The 10,392-nt window shown below is 38.7% G+C and overlaps 1 protein-coding gene across 1 annotated transcript in view; it reads left to right on the forward strand.

Annotated features, from left to right (window-relative positions):
• LOC124353667 (frizzled-2) overlaps window positions 1-10,392 on the forward strand; it is a 48,091-nt gene that overhangs the window by 20,714 nt on the left and 16,985 nt on the right. The gene's annotated exons all lie outside the window — the stretch shown is intronic.

Genomic DNA, 10,392 nt, shown 5'->3' on the forward strand with positions numbered 1-10,392 from the left:
ACACTTCTGACACTGATTTCGGTCACGCTAGGTTAGACCTATACAAAGACAGGTTTTGTTATAAACGTCCAATGAGTTTTTATGGAAAGAGTCAATCACAATCCCTTTAGATTTATTGTAGTACATTATTAATTGAAAAAGAGCAATTAAATTTAAATAAAATGAGCTTACTTGTTGCAGTAACGTTGCATAATACTGAATATATTTGTGTGTATTTCTATGAACCGTATTGAATTGGTACCAGTTTTATTCTTCAGCTTTAAATTATTTTGGGATCGTTATACGACTAAAATATTTTACGGTAGTTTTTCAAGCTTCATATAAAATGTTTTTGGCCAAATAATGGTTGTAATTATATGAAACTATAAAAAAGGCATCAATATGCATTTAATGTCTATGTTCAGATATATAAAACTTATTCTCGACTGATATTCATAGTTTAATTAGCCATTTACTGTGGCTTTTTATTACAAATATAAGCTAGTATTGATTCGACAGTTTCCTTTTATTTGTATTATTTCAATGTACTTCGTACATATTTTTTAGCTTGTATTAAATAATATCAATAGTGACGTTGTAGGATGTGTAAGGATATTTACATGACTACAATTAACTAAAAAGTTGAAAAAAAATAATAGATAGATCAGGGCTTACTACCACTCATGTATGATTCAGCAGGGTTCAACTCTATCAAGGCTCCGACTAGAATGCAAGGAATGAAAGCTTATTTCAGGTGACGGAATTTCCCCGGTATATCTGTCCTGTTGTAGCTCAATTGACCTGTGACCTCTACCTGCTCATCTCCTAACTGCCCCGCCGCGCCGCTCCGTACTTTCTCCAAACACGGTTTGGGCTCAGTTGATCGACCATCCGGGTCAACGGTAGGCTACTCGTTTGACTTCAGGGCTTAATATGCATAATTCTCTATTACAGGATCGGATAAAAGCAGTGCATGAATATATTTGTATTGTATTGTGCATTTCAAAAACATTTTTATACGTTTTCCGATTGTTCAATAATATGGATATAGGTCTATACTGTTACATATGTACTTAGTTGTAATACAATGAACCCTTATAAACGTAATTAATAAATGCGATAAATGCTAAAAGATTACATTTATTTTAAATGCATTTACTTTTTTTTGCGCACGTAATTTTTACATCGTCTAGAATCCTTTGCAAGTTGTCTCACCTGGGACTTTAATTGGTTTTATTCAATTATTGGTTAGGTAATCAAATTATTAGTTTACTTGTTTGAGAAGCATTTTATTTCGAAGAGTCATATACCAAATTGAATTAGCATGACATTACATTTTTGCGATAAAGCATGATTTGTGGATTTCTAATTGACTGACTAACTAAAAACAAACAAAAATTAAACATATGGTGCACCACATGTGTGTGCACTTCATTAATTTTGAGGTTATAAATTTGAACAAGATAGTAGGCACTGTGATGGGTTATTTTGAGATCGTGTGTTTTTAGGTTGCTTTACATATTCGTTTGGTGTTCGTAATCGACGTAAAATTCATATATTGTGGTTTAAATTGCGATAAAAATAGTTTTTATAGCATTTTGGATATAGATTATATTTTTTATGTTTAATTAGAACTAGCCACTGCTGTATATTTCCGAATCTAGTTATATCCATTCGTTGATACAAAAGAACATGCGCAGAAGCAATTTTTACGTACACGTATGAGCCTCGTAATAGACAAATATTTAACACTTTACGAGGAATCAAAATAGCAGAATCAATCAGGCTTAAGTCGTTGTTAGATTCAATAATAGGCTACATAAGTTAAATTAGGCTCTATCATTTCTTTTTCAAACCCAAATACGAATTGCAATTGAAAGTTCAATAAAGTTGGGAACTACGTGTTAAAATCTTTACCCCACTTTGATAGCGACTGTGTTGGCGTTTGCGGATATCCCCTGATAACAAGAAACTAACCAGGCCTGATGCCATTCCGTTTACATACTGTGCCGGGTGCAGCCTGCATTGTGCGGTATGATAGCCTAGCTCAATAGTTCCCCTCCCCTTACACCCTCCCCCCCACCACCACACCACCGCCGGTTTATCGCAGTTTAACAATCAAAGAGTCCCGGCAATAAAAGTGGCACTCGCCGTTAAGCGAATGTCAACACTTTAGTTTCCTGTTTCATTGATAGCTTTGCCTAGAAGTATTTATAGCTTTCCGTTTTAATGACACTGTTCGGAAATTGACTGGCGTTTTTCAACATTTTTGCAGTCAGGTTTATAAAAATTAGTTTTTTGAGTTACAGTATATATGGGGCAATATATAGTAGGATATGTGTTTTAAGTAGAATTTTAATGAAGGATGGCGTAAGGATGAAGGATGAGTGTAACGGACGGAAATAGGGTTGTTTTTGTAACGAGTATCATTAATTTAGCTCACTACTCACGACGGATAATTTGAAATTTCCGTCCATTTACTTTGCAAAAAATTGAATCACGACGTTTCGAATATTTATATCTGTTCTCGTCTTCAGGTATTAAACCATGTCATGAAAATCCAAGGATAATATTTGTTTCAATTTTTAAATTGTAATTGAATTTAGTTTGTTAATAATCGTGCATGCGCATTGGTTTCGTCACCTGAAGAAGAAGATAAATGACGGTTCTTGAAAGGTCGTGTTTAAGTTTTTTTAATACAACAATAGCACGATTTATTCAAGTTTCATTATTGAAAACCTAGTTTTTGATAAGTGATTGAAGATTTGCACCGAATTTAAATCACGATTTCGTTGGCTATATTGATAAAATTCCAATTTCCAGTTTAATTGCCAAATTCTATAACTTGCTTAAGTGTTTCCCTCGATGATTACGTGTACACCACGATAACACCTGTGTCAAGCAGGCAACACAGGATGTCCTATGTCGTTATATTCCAACATACTCAGAATGTGACCTCCAAGTAGCTGGATCTCAAGTTCACGCCACTTGGCTGCAAGAGGCGTGATTCAGTGCACACATAGTTAACTGGTTGCCCGGTCTATTGGTCGACGTGGTGGGCCAAACCGGTCCCAAGTCGGCTAAAGTGTGGCGAAACATCCGATACCTACTCCGCTCCTCCAGACTAACAAGAGTGTCGGCGCCTCGGATTCCAGGGATCCAGGATTTCCGTAAAAATTACTTTTACAACATTTCTCATACTAAGAGATACAATCCAAGTAAATCAATAAAATATTTGATACTTCAGATTTGTGTCGCGAATAGTTTTGTGGGCAAATAATTACTGAAATATTTGTGGTACGGTCTTAATATGTTTTATAATAAATCATTTAAAGCAACAGTGGTCATGCAGAAAAATCTCGATCATCCGACCCTCGTTTATCCGACATTCCGTGTTGACCGAAGTAATTCCAGATGGGTGGGAGGTTAAAGAGAAAATACCCTGTAAGCGTCTAGTTTGTATTGTTACCGTGTTACAATCTTGCAATTTGTATCTTTGGCTGTAGTCTTTGTGCTATTTTGCACTGGATGGATTAAATTGTTTTAATCTAATATTGAATTAATGTCCTAATGCAATTTCTTGTACTTAACGACTTGCACTAAAATGGTTTAACTGGTAATATTTCGTATTAAACATGAAACATCTTTTATTTAAGTTTTCTTCAAATGTCAATTATGCGGTATTTTTGCTTCGCCGTTTATATCGGACTATCGAGACTCGGAAAAAAATTGTATTCGGAAATTACGTTTATGATATATCAGCCAATATAGGGTTTACTAATTATAATATTTAACTACATACAATTATTGTAATATTTAGCTTTGGATTATATATGTTAGGTATAGAATAATCCTTTGGATTGTTAATTTAAGCGTACTTCAACTGTTTCCATAAATTAAGGGAACGCGTGATAATATAAGCACATGTAGGTTAGGTACTGGTTTTCCGGATTTCCGATACATTCATGAAACTAGCCTTATTCCATAATTAATGTCGTCATGGAGATGTTACTAAGAGACAGCTCTTTTTGTTATTCTCGCTTCCTTTCCCATCCTTACCAAGAGTAAAGTGTCAAGACCAAACACTCACTTTGAAAGCGTTCGATCAAAACCTTTCCTTCCGAATCTCACCCTTTCCTTCCCCTCCACTTCCTCTTCTGCGCTCGAGGGCGACGACGTGCGTTGAATCCATTAACGGCGAGTGGAACTGACAACTCGACTATGGGAGAGCTCCGTCCTATAGTGACTGTAGGAGAGCTCTTCACACCTCCGTGATTGATTTAGCCGAGCACAGAGGCGCGGCGCTGATGGGGTACTTTACCTGACGTGGAGGGTGACGGAAGGGCGGCGCGGCGTTTTAGCTGCTGGGAAATGGACGGGGAAATGACATTAGGGCAAAAATTGAGCAGGAAGTCGCCGGGAAATGGTGTAGTGACGTTGTCAATAAAGATTGTTACTGGAGAAATCCAGTTCCAAAACTGGTCTTCATCGTTGTACCCCAGAAAATGGGATCTTACTACGAGGCACTCTGTTGGAAGGTGGATGGTTTGTCTGTTCATCTTAAATGAAATAAAAATCGATTTAAAATTGTTCATCATAATTCTAACGTTTGCTTTACGTATTACCCTTTATTATAGATCCTCAGGATGGTCTATAATCAAGAGTATTTACACCGAAATGCAGGACATTTCCTGACGTGGATTAACTGAACGGGCAGGAAACTAAACAATGCAAAATCGTATTGAACCAAAATAATTCAAAGGCTTTAGCCATAATCAGTAATTTGGCCGTAGAAAGTGTTTGGAGAAAGTTAAAGATTGTACTCACCTCATAATCTTGAATATTGAAAATTTGTAATATCTTTTTGTAGATTGGAAGCTCTCCATACTTGGAAGTACCCACGGAGCTTTCCAAAATCCGGATACAGTTTTCTTGGGTCGTTCCAGAAACAACGTAAGCAAAGTAGCCGGTTATCCCCCGAACCAGAAAACTGCTCAGAATGTTGTAGCTCTACCGCACCACAGTCGGGCTCGACCGGTTCATTTACATGCGGCCGTCCCGATAATGCCAATAAATATGGCCGGATCGTTTGTTTTGAGCTTGGAAGGTTATCAGATCCCCCTCTCCTCCCCCCCAGGACGGTGCTGGGCCGGCGCGATATTTCTCCTGGTCTGTCGTGCTTAATCACCTCCTGTTGTTAGTAAACCTATCTCCATCTCTCCTCTCTCTGCCTCTCTCCGCCCCCTCTCTCTCACCTCTCCTTCCCCTCCTGGAAGCCTTATCTGCATGCATCGGCTGGTCGCAGACGCTGTAACTCTGCATTTCCGAGGCCCGACGGCGCTACAGGCTCGCCGCAGACGGTGTTCGGTCCTTCCAGACGACTTTTGGAGCCTCGCACACCGTATATTAGGTCTTCCGTAACTAGAAGGATCATGGGCCTTGAAGAAAACAGGTTGTGGGATGCACTCCACTACAATAAAACTACAATTTAATAATGTATTGTTAGTTGAAAATGGTTTAAAGTTTAAATATAGCCTAGTAGAGAATTTTGAGTTTAAGAATTTTGAGAATATTGGCAACTTCCAAAAAGACAAGAAATGAACTGACTACTAGATACTACTACTGCTGATTTCTAAAATGGCTCTAAAAAGTGTACTTTTTTGAAAAAAATACAAATTTTATTTTTAAAAAAACATACAGTGGTGCATTAATGAGATGAACTGTTGAATTATGGAACAGTTTTGGTACCAGAGCATTATAAAGGATTAAATATTGATCCTTTTGACTTGGGTCTTCTTCATGAACTTGTCAGGGCTAATTAGAGTTTATCACAAAAACTAAGTGGATAGCAATCAATTTTAAATTCTTTATTGTGTTCTTATGCATTTGTGTTTTGAGTTTGAATTGTGGTTGAGACGTTTTAAATCGCCACAACTGTCTAAAAACATCATGTGCATTCCAAAAAAAGCTTCATAAACCAATTTCCAACTAAGTCACATCTCAATCAAACGAGAGCACTGTCACTTCGTAACTTTGTAGTTAGGGTTGGAAGATGTTATTTTCCAGTGATTGCAATTGCAATAGTAACCGCGCGGAGCGGTGGGGTGAATCAATGGTAACTGTATCACGTCTACTTCCGCGTCGAGGCGAGATAATGACGTGTGACGTCACAGGGGTTGTCACCCTCACACTTACCTCTCCCACCCCAACTACATATCCCACTCATCATGGTGCCGCTGATGATTGTTAATTTATCATCAGTCCCCTAATGCGGGAGATGTTTGCAGTGCTCTTTCACACCCTAGTTTCTTTGATCACTTCTCCGTCCTTTTCTTTGAAGTAATCGCGGTCATTTCTCCAATAAGAAAGCGTTATCTACTCTATTAAATGTTTGTTTTCGACGCCTTTACTACCTATTTACCTCAGTCGTAGCTGATCCCTAATTTCAACACCTATTTGGGTCAAAGCAGATGTTATCGATCGCAAAGAAGTCGCTAGTTCAAAATTGGCATCATGTAAGGTTATTCTTTCTTTAATAAGCTCTTAAAATTTGGTGGAGAATATCCTAAAGCATTAATAAGCAATAAACAGTTCATAAGTTCAAGTTATTGCGTTAACTCATTCCATAGTATGTTAAAACGTTTACGTATGTGAAAAATGGAAAACACATTGGTCCCAAAGCTCTACCTTGGGGATCTCCTCCCCAGGCGTCAGGAACGAACAGAACCAGGGTTTACCACAAGTAGTTATTTCTGCCTTTGCTCGCGTAAAATATTGACTGTTTGTTTGTTCACATAAATGCTAACTGTTGGCTCTGCACCGCTCGTTAAACCAAACACTCGGAAATAGAACCGCGCAACTGAAACGATCCACCGCGTCGTTTGGCTGTAGCTAATTTGCGATCGTTTCGTTGTTCGATGCCGATAGAGTTTCCCTTGTCATTTTTCATCTTTAGCATAATAAGCGTACAAATGTTGTTTGAAATCAAGGTTTACTCTATTAACAGTGCTCCATAAGTAAATAGCACATTAAAATTAAAAAGAGTTTGTTGTAAAGATATTGTTATATCCAAAATATCTTCCTCTAAAAAGTATAATTGCGTATTACGTTGATATCGTCCATTCATATATTTCATAGTGATTGAGTTGTGAAGCTTAACCAGCAGTAGACCACACTGTGGTGCATAATCTATGGATATGTTTATGCAATGGGCATGGAATTAATTGCAGAAAACTCCGAGGGTTTATGGATAGAGTGAGTATCTCTTAGGCCTATTCATAGATAGTTGATATCATGAGCAGGAATTTTACTACGTTAGTCAGACCCGTATAGCTAATTTCTTATTGCTTTCTTTAAGAACATAAAATAACAATAATTTGTAATGAATTTGGCAGAAAGCACAAATCCCTGGAAATACAAAATCGCCATCCTTAAATCCTGTTATTTGTGACCATATCAACGAAAGGAAATCTCATTTAAGGTAGCCGTAAACAAAATTGGATCCAGAGTAGTTCCATGTCGGACGCCAACTTTCTTCCCCAAATCTCGTTGAGGCGGTCAAGTACGTGTTTCCCGTGTCACGTAGCCTCTCACGGAGCGCTAACACTAGCCTCTCCCGAGGCGCTAACTACATGTCACTCTTCATCACTTGATCCAATCAGTGCGGACGAGGCGACACTCCCAAGTGAAACTAATCATTTCACTTGTCACTTCTCCTGATTGTCACTTGAGTCTCTCTCACTTCATTTGTTTTAATCAGATCTCCGGCCCGGGTTGCGGCTGGGGTCAGTAGTTAATGTCAATCATGGTTTAGCTTGTACTACTGATACAGCACTAGTTGATGATTCACCGCTGTCATCATTTGAAACTGGAACCATTTGGAGGATTCCTAGAAATGGTTATTGCATGACCTATTTAATCATGATGACTACGGCATCACGTATTATCGCAAATATCGAGCAATTTTAACGTGTGTAACTTTTCACACATTCCGATTTGTCGCAATTCTGACTTTGCTGACGAAACATCAAAGATGGCAAGTGGCTGGGAATAAGAGTCGGGGATAAAAACATGGAAAAGGTGTAGGTAAAGAGGTTTAAAACCCTATTATAGAAAGGGTGTAAAACGAGACGGGCTTTTACAATTATAGCTTTGACTTACACATTCAAAGGGTTGCGAAATGAATCTCCTTGGAAGCTTGGTGTGTTGAAATGCTGCAGCGCTGGAGGGCTGAGTAGGCGTGAAGGCGTCCTGGAGCAGCTTTTGTCGTTTTACAACGCCTCGTGTTCCGTCTTGACGGGGAGCATTCGCAGCGTTCTTTTGTAACTTGTCGCTTGGGGTTAATTAATTTAAATCAACTTAAGGCAAATTTATATAGGAATCCGAGGATGTAGCCTTTAACTGAAGGTTTTACGTCACGTGGCTACTGTGAAGGAACCATTCTGTTTTAAATTGGTTATCTTTAAATGCAATATTTCCTAGCCCTAATATGCCAAAACTTGTGGCGAGTCAGTGGTAGTTGATTTGTACCGGCCAATGATTAGTTTTTCTTTATTTTGAAAAGGGTTCCTAAATAATCAAACTGGGTCAAAACAAAAATCAAAGTCGAAACCCCGAATAAGTAATTACCATTTCAAAATATCACAACTGTATACAGTACGAATACAGTTGTTCTAAAAGGATCTGAGTAGACACGATGCATAACTTGAGTATCGATAGCAATCGAAGTGCCCAACCTGCTCAGAGTATAAATCCAAGTCATTATTAATTGTTGCGGACTACCAGAACAACACAAGACACAGAAATGCAACATTTATTTTGTACCAAAGTTTAGCGGAGGCAGACAGAACACTCACTGCGTTGGCAGTTTTTGCTGGCGGTTTCTAATCTATGCAAACAACCCGCCACGCCCAGCTCCTTCGTGGGACTTGGTCTCGCCTAGATATCTACATGGCTTGCTGGGCTGCACAGCTTCCATATTCTCGCAGAGTTGACATGGATTGTAGACTATTGACTCATTGTTTTATCACAATTCTCTAAGAGTTCCTTCCGGTTTCGTTGGTTTATCAGAAATCTCCAAGAGTTCCTTCCGGTTTCGTTGTTTTATCACAATTCTCTAAAAGTTCCTTCCGGTTTCGTTGTTTTATCACAGTTATCCAAGAGTTCATTCCGGTTTCCTTTAGGCACTTTAAAATGCTACATTTCCTTCAAGAGAAAGAGTGGTAAATTAAAACCTGAGTAATCTAAGAACATAATTTGGAGCGATATCTCTTCTAATCTGCATTGATTGTAATTTTCTCAAGTATTTTCCAACATCAGCAAGAGCATAAGAAATGTTTTTTTGATATAGTTACAGACAAACCTCTACACATTTACAAAATCTCAGTAGAGTCTTTCTAATTCCGGTTGAATCAGATATTTTTATTATTAGGAATATCCTAAAAGTCAATTACTGGTTATTTGAAAGAGAAACCTAAACGTGGCGTCTCCCCCTGAATAGACTTCGTTCCCCTGTGACAACGGACAAATTAGACTCCGCCTTTACCAAGAACAATTTGGAGGCCGAGTAAAATGAGACCGAACATTAAAGCCGCTCCGATTGCCGGAGTAAGATCCCGATACAATTTGTGAGGATGAGAGCTTTTGCTACGGGAGGGAGTCGCGGGAGCGGCTCTTGGTGAACTCGCGGGCGGAATTGATAATAAAAGCCATTGAGTACGAATTTCAATTCAACTTAAGAACCGTTTGGAGCCGTGATGAAAAGAGTCCAATTGAAGGGGTGGGTGGTGAGTCGTGGTAGGGAAGTTCGTGGAGGGGAGGGGGCAATTGAGACACAGGTTGTGGTAATGAGCAATATCAATCGATGCATCTGTCTGCTGCCTATCCCCCCAACGTCCCCCCATCCCCCAGGCACGTCTCCTCGACAGGCATAGTTACTTTACAACTCGAACTTTTTGTGATTTTCATGCCGGGGTTATTCAGTTCCAAAGAGTACTCATAGACCCATCTGCGTTTCTACCCACTGAAATTACAGCATTATAGGCAACGAATGGAAGTTCTGTGATAACATTTAATCCTCGGCTAATATATTCAGAGTCTACATACAACACAGTGCGTCTTTTCAGTAACGTATCGCTCGTATTGCAAAAAAGCATCCTTTTTTAAGTTGCTATAGGAAGTAGATTAGTTTTAAGTTTCATAGTGTTCCATGCATTCGCTTGAGAGAAGCTTGGAAGCGTCATTTGTGGATGTGTAGTAACATAAACATTGTTGAAGTTGATAACATTCCTGAACATCTACAAACAGTGGGATACTTCGTGGCCTTCATCAAAAGTATCCCTTTAAATTTTAAAGTCCATATAAAGCACTAATAAAAGTAGTTGGGGTGTTTTGACTGGGAGATAACTCCCCTCC

Source organism: Homalodisca vitripennis, chromosome 2 (assembly GCF_021130785.1).
Source record: "Homalodisca vitripennis isolate AUS2020 chromosome 2, UT_GWSS_2.1, whole genome shotgun sequence".
NCBI classification, from domain to species: Eukaryota; Metazoa; Arthropoda; class Insecta; order Hemiptera; family Cicadellidae; genus Homalodisca; species Homalodisca vitripennis.